Here is a 16,799-nt window from a genome sequence, read left to right on the forward strand (position 1 = left end):
CCTTGAGTACTTATGAGTTGAGTAAGTTTGAGTAGTTTTGAGTACCCTTGAGTATTCCTTGAGTTGAGTAAGTTTGAGAAGAGGTAAGTATGTTTCATTTCTATCAAGTTTCAAGCTTATGTTTATGTTTTAGAATTCCTCTTACATGCTCGTACATTCCACGTACTGAGCCATTTGACCTGCATCTTCTCATGATGCATACACAGGTATTCAGGATCATCAACAGGAGCTTCGTTGATACATCCAAGAGTTCGAGTTAGCTATGGTGAGCCTCCTTGCTTTCAGAGGATTTCATTTACCTTTCAGTTATATCAGTTGTTATGATGTCGTGGGTCTTGTCCTGACTTCCATCTTTATCAGTTAGAGGCTTCATAGATAGTCAGTATAGTTGAGAAGTCTGTGTCATTTATTTTATTAAATGTTTTAAAGACTAAAGTTGCCTTTTTATGGCGAGTTGTATATATTTTATTATACAGAGTTTTCTTTGGACTTAAAGTTTGTATTTAAGTTTTATAAACTTTTATTTCAGTTTTTAAGCTTTGTATGCTTGAATTAGTTTTCCTATTGTAGTTAGCCATGATGAGGGTTCGCTTGGGGACCAGCAATGGTATTCGAGTGCCGGCCACGTCCAGGGTGTAGTCTCAGGTCGTGACAAACGATTTGCTTTTTGATGTGGACTTCTGACATTTCGTTTTTATTTTTCTATAATTTCAGACTTTCATTGATATCAACAGAGTTAGAGATTTCCAGCTAAATGTCAGCCAAAGAGGAGGTTGGGGAGAGTCTTGCACTTGTTGTATATAATGGGAATGCATCTACAATCAATGAATCTGGGCTTCAACTTTATCTAGTTTCTGAGTATGACTCTGGTGAAGGTTTACCATATGCTCCTATGGATTGGCCAAATGTTGGTGATAAGTGGGGCTGGAGGACAGGGAAAAGAGCTACAAATTCAGGCACCTTCAAAGATAGATATTTGTATCTTCCGGAGCGTTTTCAGGCACCAAAAGATGGAAAGAGAAATGCCTGTTGAAGTAAGACTTCAGTTAAAAGGTATGTCCAATCTGAGTATCCTGGTATGGATATCGATCAATTCTTTGCCTCATTCAGTTGGATGATTCCTTCAAAGCAGTCGCCAAGCTCAAAAGGTTAGCTTCGACAAGGCTCTTCGGTATATATCATGTATATAAAGACTGAATGTGTGCTGAAAAGAGTATATTTATTAATGAAGGCAGCAATGTATTAAATAGAGTTACATGGAAAATAATAAGACTCCTAAACGAACTGAACTAAAGTAATCTAAATAAATAATAACTGTTGAATTAGTAATGCAATCCTAATACAACTAAACTACTGATCTTAATACGACTAAGCTACTGAGTGATGTCCTAACGCCAGATGTTCTAATACGCCCCCTCAAGTTAGGCGATGATTCACCAAGCCTAACTTGAACAAATTAGACTCAAAAGCAGATTTAGGAAGTGCCTTGGTGAGAATGTCAGCAATTTGATCAGCGCCATGGACATGAACAACACGAACCCTTTTGATTTCAACATAGTGGCGAACAAAGTGAAAGTCCATGGCAGGATGCTTCACACGGCTATGGAGAATAGGATTCTTGCTCAAGAATATGGCTCCAAGATTGTCACAATAAATTGTGGGTAGCTGATGTATTGGAAAGTGCAACTCATTTAGGAGATTGGTGACCCATAAGGTTTTAGAAAGTGCATTAGCTACGGCCCTGTATTCAGACTTGGCGGAGGAGTGTGAGACAATATTTTGCTTCTTTGAGGACCAATTAATCGGATTGTGACCAAGAAATAAGATGTAACCAGATGTAGAAACTCTGTCAACAATGTCCCCACCCCAATCTGCATCAAATTACACATGTAGATTGAATTCATCAATAGGAGTAACGCGTAAGCCGAGTTGAATGGTACCATATAGGTATCAAATAACGTGTTTTACAGCCTTCCAGTGAAGGTTTGATGGTGCTTGCATGAATTGAGAAAGTTTGTTGACTGCATAGGCTATGTCAGGTCTAGTGAAGGATAGATATTGAAGCCTACCCAAGACTCGGCAATAACGTGTAGCATCAGTCAAGTGAGTTCCATCAGATAAGGTGAGTAACTTAGATGCACTCATTGGCGTGTTAACACTATTGCAGTCGGTCATTAGCTCATCATTTAAAATTTCATTCACATAATTTGCTTGGGTGAGAATTAAACCGTTAGAGTTGTGTATCACTTCAACACCAAGAAAATAGTGAAGATTACCTAAATCTTTAATAGAGAACTTAGAAGCAAGAGAAGTGACAACTTGATTGACACTTAAAGTATTGCTCCCAGTGATAATAATATCATCGACTTAGACAAGGACGAACAATGTAATCACTTACACCATGTCTGACTAGTAGTGAGGCATCATATTTAGTCTTAACAAAGCCTATGAATGAAAGATAACCCGTGAGGGCATTATACCACGCCCAAGGAGCCTGTTTCAAGCCATAAATTGCTTTTCGCAGGCGACATATATGCATTGGTTTGTCATCAGTAGTAAACCCCGAAGGTTGAGCCATGTACACTTCCTCGTCCAGGTTACCTTGGAGGAAGGAATTATTGACATCCAACTGGCAAAAATGCCAGTTGTGACGAAGTGCCACAGAGAGGACGATGCGAATTGTGGTGGGCTTGACGACTGGGCTGAATGTGGCATGAAAATCAATGCCCGACCTTTGAGTAAAGCCTTTTGCAACCAGGCTCGCTTTGTATCTGTCGATGGACCCATCAACATTTCTCTTGATCCTGAAAAGCCACTTGCAGGATATAATTTTTTGGTCGGGTCAGGAGGAACAAGTTCCCAAGCCTGATTTTTAATTAAAGCATCAAATTCATGTTTCATTGCATAACACCACTCGGGGTGTTTTTGTGCTTGTTTGACAGTAGTGGGTGTGACAGTGGGGTTCAATTTGGCAAGGTAATCAAAAATCTTTTTGGGTTTGGTGATATTGTTTTGGGATCGAGTGACAGCACGGGTAGGAGGAGACGAACATTGAGGCGGTGAAGGAGAGAGTTCCAACTCGAGGATAGGATAGGCTGGTTGAAAAGCCATGTGTGTTGGTGGGATGGTGTTTCTACGTTGATAGACACGGAGATGAGACAAGCTGCTTTGTGTGTTGGTTGGGATTTGCGTTTGTGAGTTTGAAGGGAGGTGTGGTAGTTCTAAACGCTGGGCAGTAGATATAGGAGAGGGGTTCTTGGAATTGGGAATTTTTGAAGATGAGGAAGATTAAAATTTACTTGGAGAGGGAGGAGTTGTAAGAGGTGAATCTGTTGCGTCTGCTGCTGATGCATTGTCGGATAAGGACTGTTAGTTTGAGTTGTCACCGGATTGGGCTGGAGATGAAGCAGATGGTGATGGAAAAGCTGGAATTGTGCTTGCTGCTATTTCCAATGGAGTTGGCAGATCAGTAACTATGGGAAGTGTGGGTGTTGGGTTCGACGAACTTGACATTGTTGGTTTTGCCCATTCTAGGTGAGCTGATTTAATGGTAGTATTGGCGAACAATGTCTTAAATGGAAATACATCCTCAACAAATCGCACATCTTGGGATAAATACACCTTTGCAGAAATTGGGTCAAAACACTAGTGACAGTGATGGGATAATGAGAAACCAAGATAGGTACATGGGGTAGATTTTGATTCAAGTTTATTTTTGGAGTATGGTTTAAGCCATGGATAGCATAAACAACCAAAAATCCGTAGGGAGTTATAATCGGGTGATTTTTGAAGTAATCTTTGGAATGGGGATTGATTATCTAGGTGAGAGGTTGGAAGACGATTGATGAGGTAGACAGTGTGATGGCATGCAAAAGACCAGAATTGGGGTGGGAGGGACGCCTCATGTAAGAGTGTTCTTGCAGTTTCGACGATATGACGATGCTGTCATTCTGCAAGTGCAACTCGTTGGGGTGTATAGGGTGGGGTGAAGAGGTGTTGAATGCCGTGAAGTGAAAGATAGGAGTCAAGACTTTTATACTCACCTCCGCCATCAGTATACAATGATAAAATTTTAGTGTCAAAATGTTTTTCCATCATAGGATGAAATTTTTGAAAGATCTCTTTAACTTCACTTTTCTTTGTTAGTGTGTAGAGCCAAGTGTACTTTGTATATTGATCAACAAAAATACAATAATACAACTTTTTTTCAAGAGATAAGACTGGCGATGGCCCCCATAAATCAGTAAAAATAATTTGAAGTGGTTTAGAGCTAGACAGTGATAATTGGGTAAAAGGATGCCGATGAGCTTTGTTAGATAAACAATAATTACAATGAAAGTTTTTGTCTCGCTCATGAAACGGTAGCGAGAATTTATTTAAAATAAACCTAAGAACTCTAGAGTGAGGATGCCCAAGACGTTGGTGCCAAGTAGTGAGAGGACTAGATGTGGAGATAATGTGAGCTTGGGGATGTGAGACAGGCCACTCATACAGTCCATTGTTGGTCCGACCGTGCACCAGTGGCTTCCGCGTTTGCAGATCGTTCACAACAAAGTTAAAAGGGAAAAATTCAATAGACTAAAGATTGTCTTGACAGAATTTAGAAACCGAAAGAAGTTTGCGTTTAATGGAAGGTGCACAGAGAGTGTGGGTTAGCTTAAAAACATTCTTTAATGCATTTAATTTAGTAGAACCAGTGTGAGAGATAGGAATTTTGTTACCATCACCCATAGAGACATCCTCGTTACTGTGGTATGGCTGTAGGTTGTGCGGCTCTGTTGTGATATGATGGGTGGCTCCTGAGTCAACTATCCAAGGGTTGGTGTCCGCCGTAAACCCAACGACATAGTTGGCTTTCGCTTCAAAGTGATTATGATACTTCGAGCGACAGACATTGGCAGTGTGGCCAATTCTATTACATAGTTGACATCGAGTAACACTATTTGGATTGGAATTGGGCTGCCATTGTGGTGGAGTGCTTGGACGCGAATTTTGGCGCCATTGTTGAGAGTTGTTGGTTTGTCTACGATTGTTGCGATTATTGGAGTTAAATTTGGTGGGAGTAGCAACAGCAGCAGTGATGGTACTAGGTAGTTTCTTAGCATCCTCGTGGCGAAGGAAGAGTTCAATGTCCAGTAGCTTTTCAAACAGTTCCTCATAGGAGATAGCCGTATCGCGTGCACGAATGGCAGCAGAGATCTCACGAAATTCAGGACCTTGACCACTGAGTATTTTGACGATGAATTCAGGATTGGAAACAGGAGCACCAGCAGTGGCTAACTCATTTGAAAAGGACCGAATAGTGTGAAGATATTCAGTAATGGAGCGAGAGTCCTTAGTGACACGGGCAAGCTGGTCACGCAAACTGAAGACTCGGGTTTGAGATTTGTTCGCATAAGTGGTATGCAAAGCATCCCAAGCTGATTTAGACGAGTCAGCGGCAGCAACAGTAGAGGCAATAGTGGGTTCGACAGAAGCCATGAGGGCATTCTGGATGAGTTGGTCCTAACGGAACCAAGTTAGGAAAGCAGGAGTAGGAGATATATTTGCGCCGAGAGTAATCGTGCAACCGGGGGACGGAGTGGTTCCATCGATATGGCCAAAGAGGTTGTAGCCATACATAAGCATGGAAAATTGGGCTTTCCAGGTGGTGAAGTTGTGACCACCGCTTAGTTTGATGGGTAATTGGGATGCAAGATTGAATTGAATGATAATATTGGTACCCGTCGTGCTATCAGCATTGACAACTCTGGGATTGTTGCCATTGTTGTTACCATTGTGATTGGTCATTGTTGCTGATTTGCGTGAGGAGGAGAAAAAAAATTGATCATACTCGTTAGAGCGTGAAGAGCCCTGATACCATATAAAGACTGAATGTGTGCTGAAAAGAATATATTTATTAATGAAGGCAAGAAGGTATTAAATAGAGTTACAGGGAAAATAATAAGACTCTTAAACGAACTGAACTAAAGTAATCTAAATAAATAATAACTGCTGAATTAGTAATGCAATCCTAATATGACTAAACTACTGATCCTAATACGACTAAGCTACTGAGTGATGTCCTAACGCCAGATGTTCTAATAATGTAGATATTTATTCAGTTGTTGTATCAATTAAAAGAAACAACACTTACCACATAGGTCACTGTGTATACTAAACTTCCAAATAATTTTAATATTTACGGAGTTGTGTGTAAGGACGGATTCTAAATCACCTGTCTCACCCCTTGGCCTTTACATATGTATCCTTGTCCATGGACTTTGTTCCATCTCTAATCTTTACAGAGTACTTTATTTATTTCCTTTTGTGTCAAATGTGAATGTTATCATACCAGTTACAAGTATTTGCAGTTTACCAAACAAAATGTGAAAATTTGTATAATGCTGCTAGGAGTAAACTTTGTTATGTTCTCATATTTAATGGGAGCATTTAATATTTCTAATACTCATTGAAAAGTATTTTGAATATCCATTAATTATTGAAGAGAAGAATGGATGTAGCTCATTATCCAATAACTCTACCTACAAGTAGTATATATATATTTTGGTTAAGCTTTGAGTTGCTCATTTTACTTTAGAAATTATTAGGGAAGTCATTGACATCCATTTTTGGTCGAATTGTGTATTATAGGTATCAAAATATATAAACGTGTAAACCTGTTTTATAATGTTTAATTATCCACAACAGAAAAATACCCAATGTAATCCAACAAAATGAGATTTGAAGAGGGTAAAGTGTGCGTTGACCTTACTACTACCTAGGTAGAGAGACTATTTATGATAGACCCTCAGCTCAAGAGAAATAACAGTCAAAAGTAGTATAGAGAAAGAAATAACATAAATGAAAAAGTTATAGCAAGATACTATAGTCAATCTTACAAATCAACCTGAACAAAAGTAAAAAACAAGGTTAAACAATAATTGAACTACAAAAAGAAATGAATAATAACCAAACTCAAAGGTGGAAGGAGAGAAATAATAGGAAATTTGAAGATATATCCAATTTCATTCACAAGGTTAAATGGAACTGCATTGTATATCTATTGATGTGGAAATATCGTGGATTAACTAGCACACAATCACAAACAAAGAAAAAATAGAGAAGAAGAATAACACAAAGATTTAATGAAGTTCAGTTAGGCCTACTCCTCCCAACAAAAGCATAGAGAGTTTTCCATTGTGAAAGAAAAGAAGAAGCTTACAATACTTTTTAGCCCTTAGGACTACATTGTGTATCATGTACCATGTCTTAGAATCCCCAACTATATCCCCTATATATAGATCCCAAGTGGCTCCAAGCCTATAAGGAAAAGGTTTTCCCAATCCTATAAGAACAATATTTTCCTTTTCCAAATCTATTAGGACAAAGGGTCTCCTAATTAAACTAATAGGAATTATAGTTTCCTAAAATAAACAAGAGAATAATTCAAGACATAATTAACAAATGTTGAGAATAATTCAAGACATAATTAACAAATGTTTGCTTTGTCTTGAGTTCCTTTCATCAATTAAACTACATATATCTGCCTTGCTCCCAGCACTCCAAAGGTCTTACTGAGTACAACTCACACCAATCAAGTCTTGGCAATGCCTAAAATTATTGGTTCGGATTGTCTTGGTCATCATATCTCATGTATTATTATGTCTAGACACTTTCTTTACATGAACATCCCCTTTAGATACAACATTTCAGATAATATTATTTTTGACTACCTTTTGTCCCTTGGGCAATGAACCAAGCTTCCATGCTTGATTATTTTGAAGAGACTCAATTTTTCACCCATAGCATCAACCCATCGATCTACTTTTGAACTAGAAATAGCTTCTTTATAGCTATTAGGCCCATGCACATCAATGGTCTCTGCAATTGATAAAGGAAATTCTATAAAATTTGCATATCTAAAAAGGTTTTCAGTAACCACGTTTGCAAATCTTTTTCATTGGTTGATCACTCTCTTTTTCTTACATGTTGCAATGCTATATGATTGTTGTTGTATATGTGCATCATCATTATCATCTTGATTAATGTCTTTCACCTCCTCCACTTTTGAACTATTGGGCTGAGCTAGTAGAGATTCAACTTTTATCTCTATGCGGTCACTAACACCGTGATTTGTTTCTGCTATTGGCTTTACCTTCTAACTGTCTATTGAGAAATATTCATTGAATTTCACATCCATTCTAATAATTAGCCCTATAGTCTTTTCTTCTGTGCACTACAATCTGTAGCCTTTCATTCCAGTTGCATACCCTAGAAATATGCACTTCTTTGAACTCGGCTCAAGTTTTCATCCCTTACATGAGCATAAGCAGGACACCCAAATATTCTTAAATTTGAATAATCAACAGGCCAACCAGTCCAAACTTCAAAGGGAGTTTTAAACACAATAGTTGTAGATGGATATCTATTGACCAAATAACAAGTTGTATTGATGACTTCAGCCCAAAAATCCTTGATAACACATGAGTGAAAGCATACTTCATGCTCTATCACAAAGTGTTTTGTTCATTTGTTATGCAACACCATTTTGTTGTGGTTTTCCAACACAAGTGCGGTGTCTCACTATGCCTTCTTTGTTGCATAAGTTATTGAACTCTAAGTTGGAAAATTCCAACCTATTGTTAGTTCGAAGCCGTTTAACTTTTCTTTTGATTTGCCTCTCAACCATCGTCTTCCATTTAACAAATGTTGAAATTGCCTCCTCTTTTGTTTTCAAGAAATACACCCATACCATTATTGAGTAATCCTCAATCAAAGTCATAAAGTACCTTGTATCAGTTTTAGAGGGAATTATGTTTGGACCCTACAAGTCCGAATGTATATAATCTAACTTGTCTTTGGTCTTGTGTAAAGCCTTCTTGCTGAACTTCACCCTTATTTGCTTACCAAACACATAATGCTCACAAAAAATTAAAGCATGATTTATGTAATTATTCAACAAGTTCTGCTTGTTCAACAAAGACAATCCCTTATCACTCTTCGCAGAAGCTACAATTGCTTCCCCTTCAACTTCATTGGCTTGTAGACAACACAGTCCAGAAGGAAGCTTACCCTTAATGAGTACCATGGAGCCTTTACATACTTTAAGTGCTCCATTCTCTTAGTGAAACTTACACCCTTGATCATCCAAAGTCAAAAGAGAAATCAAATTCCTCTTCATTCAAGGAAAATGCCAAAACTAAATATTTCTGCTAATGCCATCGAACATTCTCAATTTGATGTTACCAATCCCCACTTCCTCTAATGAATTATCATCACTTAGGTAGACAGTCCCACTCGTCTGTTTGTAAGTTGCAAACTAATTCTTGTATAGGCACGTGTGAAAAGGGGCACCAGAATTAAGAACCCAAGAATTTTGCCTATGATCAGAACTCACAACAAAAACTTCCCCTACAAAATCATTGTCATCAGAATTATTATCATTGTCAACAATATTTGTTGAATAATCAAATATTTGCTGAGTAATCAACTTTTGCTTCCCCTTTTTCTCCATTAGTCTAGGACAATCTCTTTTGTAATATAATGACCCTGCTCCCCGTACTCATAGCAGTTCTGCTTCCTTGCTCCTTTTTCTATTAAAATCTGTATGTTGTGTTCTTCCCCTACTCACAAGACCTTCACCCTCAGTTTTGCTATCTGGAAGTTCTTCTTTAACTCCTTCTATTTTAGTGCATTACTAACATCATCAAGTGAGATATTGTCTTTCCCATATAGCAATATATCATCAAAAGTATTATAGGATGGTGGTAAAGAACATAACACGATTAAGTTCTGATCCTCACTTTCAAGTTTGATATCTACATTCTTCAAGTCCATTATAATTGAATTAAACTCGTCAAGGTGGGACCGGTGTACCTTCATTCACACGGAGATTGTATAACCTTTTTTTCAAGTAGAGGAGGTTTTTAGTGATTTTTTTAGAGTATAGATCTTCTAACTTCTTCCATGTCGTTGCTGAAGATTTCTCTTTAGAAATTTCCTGAAGAACGCTATTTGTAACACTTATGAATATCGCACTCAAAGCCCTTTCCTTCAGGTTTGCTTGTTCTGTTTCTTTCAACACTTTTGGGAAATCCTCCTTGATTGCCTTTCACAATCCTTATAACACCAAGGGCGATCTAATTCTAATCTTCCATAGACTGAAATTAGACCCCCTATCAAATTTCTCTATTTCATACTTTATTGAAGATGATGGAGACGTCTTAACCCTTGATTGTCTAGAAACCCTAACCAAGCTCCAATACCAATTGTTGCAGAATTATCATGGATTAACTACTAAGACACAATCACAAATAAAGAAAAAAAATAGAGAAGAAGAATAACACAAGGAATTAATGAGGTTCAACTAGGCCTACTCCTCCCAACAAAAACAGAGAGAGTTTTTCACTATGAAAGAAAAAAAGAAGCTTACAATACTTAAGAATCTCTTAGGACTACATTGTGTATCATGTACCATGTCAGAGGATCCCCAACTATATCCCCTATATATAGATCCCAAGTACCGCCAAACCTATAAGGATAAGGTTTTTCTAATCCTATAAAAACTATATTTTCCTTTTCCAAATCTATTAGGACAAAGGGTCTTCTAAGCCAATAGGAATTATAGTTTCCTAAAATAAACAAGGGAATAATTCAAGACATAATTAACATCTATATTTTTGGCGTAAAGACACATGATAAGAGGATTCATATCAACTTTTATAGTTCTTGGGATCCTTGTAAGTACTACACTTTTTGTTCTTTTATGATTTCTTAAAGGTACCCAACATATCCTTAATGTTGAAGTATATATTGTTACCAATTCGAAAAAAAAGTCCCAAACTCAAAGACAAGAAACTACAAGGATAATACTATGACTAATAATACAAAGAAATAAGTGAAGAAACACTTAACTAGCTAACTTACCTTCTACCCTAATTTGTGACCTCCATAATCCCTATCTAAGGTCATGTCCTCGGTAAAATTAAGTTGCGACATATCATGTCTAATCACATCTCCCTAATGTTTCATTGGCCTACCCCTACCTCTCTTGAAACCATTCATAGCCAAACTCTCACACTTCTGCACTAAATCATCTGTGCATTTTCCCTGTACGTGTCTGAACCATCACAACCTCGTGTAATGACCTTGAAGGTCATTTTTTAAAACTTTTGGAAAAATTATCATTTTGCCCCTCTCGATAGTTGTCCCAAGTCATGCTTTCAGTTTATGAAGTTGGTTTTAAAATCGGATTGGAAAGTTGATACCTTTGGAAGTTTTAGAGTTTTGGAGACCTCAAGTTGTTAAAAGTAGGTTTTGGCAACATTCGGAGCTATGAGTCTCGAAAGGAACTTTAGTTTGTCCCATTAGCTCCGAAATACGGAATTTGGTCTAGAAGTTTAGTTGTTTTCAATTATGGAGACCTTTCATGGATTTGAGCCCTTAAGGTGGAAGTTTAAGTATAATTAGGCCAAGAGTTGGCTTTAGTCAACATTTGGAGTTTGAACGCTCGAATTGGAATTCTGATGACACCATTAGATTCAGAGGATGATGTGAGTTCTATGTGAGTTCTATGTGAGGTCTTGGTTGAATTTGCAGAGGTTCCGGGGGCAGTTTAGTATTTTTGAGTAAAAGTTAGTTTATTCCAGCTTAAACAGATACTGGGTCAAGGAGACTTCGTATTCGTGTCCCGACGTTCATTAAGTATGGAACGTTGAGTTTAGTTGGGTAGCATATCTTATTTGTGTATGCGAAATTCTGAACGAATCCTGAGGGTTCGTTAGGTGATTTTGTTGAGTCTTGGTGTTTGCTGATGTGTTGTATCATATGCATGTTAAGTATTCTTTGTGATCACGCGGCTCTTGGTCGCGGTCACATTGGTATGTGGTATTGTACTTCACGATCGCATGGAGGATGTTGCAATTGCAATAGCATCTTGAGCATCGTGATCGTGCGGCCTTGGCTCGCGATCACATGGTCAATTAATGAGTTGACCAACATTACTTATCGCAATTTCGAGGTATGGGGTCGCAATCACGAAGGGTAAAGGTGACTTGGATAGATTTTTTTTCCCAAAATTGGCATTCATCCTCATTTCACCATTTTTGAACTTTGGAAGCTTAGTAGATGCGATTTTAAAGGGGCTTTTCGAGATTCTTCAATTGGGTAACGATTTTAACTCCCCATCCTTATTACCCACTGTTTACTTCAACAGTTTATTACCCCATCAGTAGAGGCTATTTAATTCCTAATTTTGAAGTCAAACTTTGTGAGTTTTCTCAAGAATTCGGATTTTTAGGAATATGGTGATTTGAGCTTTCATTACAAATATCTAGTCAGTCCACACATATTTTTATTTTTTTATTCTCTTTTGGTGGATCATTTTATTTTTAAAGTGAATTTTGTCCATGATTATACAGTCTGTGCACGTAGTCAGGGATGGAGCTTAATTGAAAAATTACACCATATAGATAGGGAAAATGTTTTTTTTTTTTTGCATATCTGTAAGTTGTTGAATCTGCTTGGCATATTTTTTTTTTGAATCTTTGCTCCGTCACTACTGGTAGTTTACTAACCTGATGCCACTTTTTTTTCCTTATTGAGGATGGCGGACTTACATGATATTGATTTTGACTCAGATATGAAAGAGAGGACTACATCTGCAGGGACAAAAATGCAGCCTTTACTGTCTGATTCTCCTTTCGGAGCCATTACTTGTAAGGCTGGTAACCGAATCTGTAGCAGTTTAGCAGCAGAAAACCCTTTTACGAAGGCCAGATTTTGTGATCTCTGTTGCAGTGAGCCTGGTTTTTGTGGAGACTGTTGCTGTATACTTTGCAGTAAGCTTATCAGTTTGGACTATGATGGGTACAATTACATTCGATGTGAAGCAACAGTAGTTGCTGGCCACATATGTGGACATGTTTCCCATCTAGAGTGTGCTCTACGAGCTTACATGGCTGGGACAGTCGGAGGAAGCATCAATTTGGATGCAGAGTATCTCTGTCGATACTGTGATTCAAGGACGGATTTGGTTCCACATGCTTTGAAGCTTTTAAACATTTGCACATCCATTGCTTCTTATGCTGACATCGAAAAGATTTTGAATGTTGGCATTTGTATTTTGCGTGGCTCGCAAAAAAGTAGTGCAAAAGAGTTGTAACATCGTATTAAATCAATCAATGCAAAGGTATAGCTAATTGATTAATGGTACTTTGTTTCCTATGATGCTATCTTTTTTTCCAGTTTTTAGGTTTACAATTACTAGAATGACCAATTTCATAATCATATCATCTTATGAAAGGAGTCAACATTCAAGATGCATTCAAAAAGGAAAGCTGTGTGGATAGCACTGGTAACTTCTTTGTCTTGTCATCACCTTGTTTGTGTTGATCTGTCACTTTGACTTGAATATCCGTATTTGAGCAAGATATTTCAGTATATGCAAATGTGGTTATCTTGTTTTAAGTATTGTCTATTCATGATACAAATATATACATCTATGTATTGTAAGCTTTGTCTATTTCCGTACTTTCCATTGTCCACAAATACCAAAATCACTTGTTGCAACTAAACTACAATATGACCAGAAAATAAAATTGGAGAGCCTTGTAAAGAGTACTAAACAGGAAATGAATAGCTTACTTAATAAGAGTTTGGAACTTTGGTGTAATAAGCCTAAAGAGAAAGGAATGGATCACTCAAGGATCTCTTGTAGGGTGCTGTTTTGGTCAATTGCAGCAATAACATCTCCTGGCATAGAGAGTTCTGCCTAGCCCGTATGGCATAGAATTGAATGTCACATCCATGATCTGTCTCACCACATTAGTATGTGAAACATAAGAGGATGGTGTGGGGGTGGGGAGGTGAATCAAAATTCTTTTCGAATGTTAGTCAAGTTATAATTGGTCGACTGTTGATTTCTTCAAGTCGACTACCCTAGAGATTAGACGATTAGATAAAACAACATATTATATAAGGCATAAAGAGATAAAAGATAGTTGACACAAAGATTTTTATACTAGTTCGGATCACCGATGTGGTGCCTAATCCAGTCCCCTTGGGTTACAAGGGTTTCCTTAGAGCTTGAATGTTTATGGTTAGACAGCTAGCCTGTTGTGAACTCCTTGACCTGAAAGATTCCAATTTACTTGTCGATCACATCCTCTACTCTTATAGTTTTCTAATCTCTCCGCATATTTTCTTTTCACTTGAAAACTATATTGAATACAGTGATAAAAAGAGTGACTAGAGTTTTTGGTCAAGGGAAATTGCGCAATCAAAGTAGTCGAAAGATAATCTTATTCATTCAGTACCCAAACTTTAAATACTACAGATAAGAACAACCTACAGCTAAACTTAAACTACTATCTGAACTCCTAAACACTAGGGGAGTCTAAAACAGTATTAGTTACCGTAACTAATAATTACAGTAACTATTGCTTAATACTTCTGTGATGATGATCTGCTTTTATATTTCTTGGCTGCTTCTATACCGTTACTTGGACAGAATTGAATTGATATCAATTAGCTGATCTTCAATCAATCTCTGATTTGGAATGTCACTGAGATTGATCTGAGAAGAAGAGAAGTTGTGCAATCTTCTTCTCTGATTTTCAGTGTTTTGCTCTTAAGGTAACCCAAGGGATTTTCTCGCTGATATTCAAATTTGTCCGAGTGTCCTGTTATTTCTTGTGGTTAGAGTGTGCTCTTTTCCTTCATTCAAATCTATCTTAGACAAGTCATTCTTCCTTGATTCATGCCTTCTTTTCACAGATTTATGTCTCATTTTTTTTGGCGCAGATCATTTAGGATTAGTGTCATCATTAAAACATATGTTAAAATATAAGTTAATGAAGCTAACAATACGTGTTATTGGTTCTCTTCCTTTAGCAATACTGCTCAGATTTACTGCAGCCTATTTGTTAAGCTGGTATATCCAGATAGATATTGTTGTTATTGTTCTAGTGACTCTTTTTGTTGGGCTTGATGTGCAACCATATTTTCTAATGATAGATGTCTATATGTTGCGTCTTTCGTATTTCTGGAATCCCGGTTCAGTACTCAATTTGCTAGTATTAACGAATCTTGTGGCAGTTCATACCCTACTCTATTTCTAATGTCATGTAGGATTCTTTTAATCCTTCAAATTTTGGACAATGATTTTAATGAAGTTAATTTCTGGATTTTTCAGCTAACTCTGGTACCTCGCAAGATCAAAATCTCAGTCAGAAGCAAAAGACACTGGATGATTCCAATCTACCTAAAAACTTTGATTGCAAAGTTACCCTATGCTAATTAATGGAAGGTAACAAGTAGTAAGTGAATTGCGCAAGTTATTCCGGACACCATCGTCATAAAAAATGATTTGGTACATTGCTACTCGTACATTTGCTCAAACAGAAGAGCCCAAGTTTGTTCATTATTTGGCTATATACCTTGTTGTTTAAGTAAAGATACATATGTATGTTAGAATTGGCAAGGACTTGTTGTTTTGCATATGTACTATTTCAAACAACTTCGGACATATGGCGTTCAAAGTTAGTCTCGATAAAGTATAACTTTATACAATGTTTGATGTTTTATGTGGCTAAAGTTGAGGTATATCGTATAAATGATTGAAGTTTAATCATTTTTGTTTGAGAAAGCATATACTCTGATGTACTAGTAGTTTGTTTAATTGATACATAAAATGTGAAAAAGTTAACTATGGTACAAGAACAAGTTGGTCAGCGTCTCTCCAAACACCTCTAGATTCATTATCAAACTCTCCACGGTCATGGTCATCCTTGGGCACCGTCACTATAAGTTCTCCATCCACAAATACCGTTGTGGCCAGCTCCGGCATAGTCGAAGCAGACAACTTGTACCTCCATGTAACCACATTTAGTTGTTCATCCTCACCGTCTCCATTTCCCTTTCTCACAACGATCTTCGTTACCCCAGGATGAATCTCTACTGCCTGTGCCCTCAGTTGTCCATCCCCAGCTCCTTCTAGTTCGATTTTCACCATGATACGGTAGAAACCTTCCTTCTCTTCCACTACCACATCTGCGTCAGAACGGAACGGCAATTCCAGAAAGTTGTTAAATACATGAGGAAGTCTCCGGAGTTTCTTCATTGCGGAATCAGCAGTGTGTTGTTGCTGTACTCTCATACCCTGAATTGTTGGGGTTGAAACGATAAGAAGAAAGAAGACAAATGTTGAAAAGGTTCAGAATTCCAATAGCGCGATTTGGGATTCTATTAGCCCCTGATGGAAAGATTGATAATTGCATTAGATTTTTTGTCTGCAAAGCGCATTACGCATATACTAAATCAATATTAGTAAGTGGAGCATCTTTTATTTATCTCAAATTAAACTAATCTATCATTAATTAGATATTAGCTTATGATAAAAATAATTAATTACTATATTTTGTTGATAACTGAGTATTTGAAGTGACATATAATTATTAGAGTGATGTAAGTGCCAAATGTGAATTAAAAAATTCATTATAGATTTTGTTTTTTAATTTTTTTTTGATAAATTGCTCTTTAATTCTTTTCGCAAATAAGCAAGTCAATCGTGAACGAGGAAATTTCCTATTTGTTCATAGGCGTTAGACTAATATTTTTTTTACTCCCACGTATTGTGAAAACCAGCTTAAACCTAATATGAACCAATATACATTAGCAGTAAATAGTAATTAACTATCGATTTTCTTAGAACTGCTTAAAAAGTTAGCAGATGAAAAGGGAAGATTAAGGAAATACTATATTTATCTGCTAATGTTTAAAAACTATAGTTAATAAATCCTATTCATACTCATTATTGC

General features: G+C 37.1%; 2 pseudogenes; one reads left to right on the top strand and one right to left on the bottom strand.

The window, feature by feature from the left end:
• The first annotated feature begins 754 nt into the window (after window positions 1–754).
• Window positions 755–15,279, top strand: LOC125838004 (uncharacterized; annotated as a pseudogene).
• A 409-nt stretch (window positions 15,280–15,688) lies between these two features.
• Window positions 15,689–16,259, bottom strand: LOC125838005 (uncharacterized; annotated as a pseudogene).
• Window positions 16,260–16,799: the final 540 nt, after the last annotated feature.

This window comes from Solanum verrucosum, unplaced genomic scaffold (assembly GCF_900185275.1).
Source record: "Solanum verrucosum unplaced genomic scaffold, falcon-dt-bn FXZP01000079.1, whole genome shotgun sequence".
NCBI lineage: Eukaryota > Viridiplantae > Streptophyta > Magnoliopsida > Solanales > Solanaceae > Solanum > Solanum verrucosum.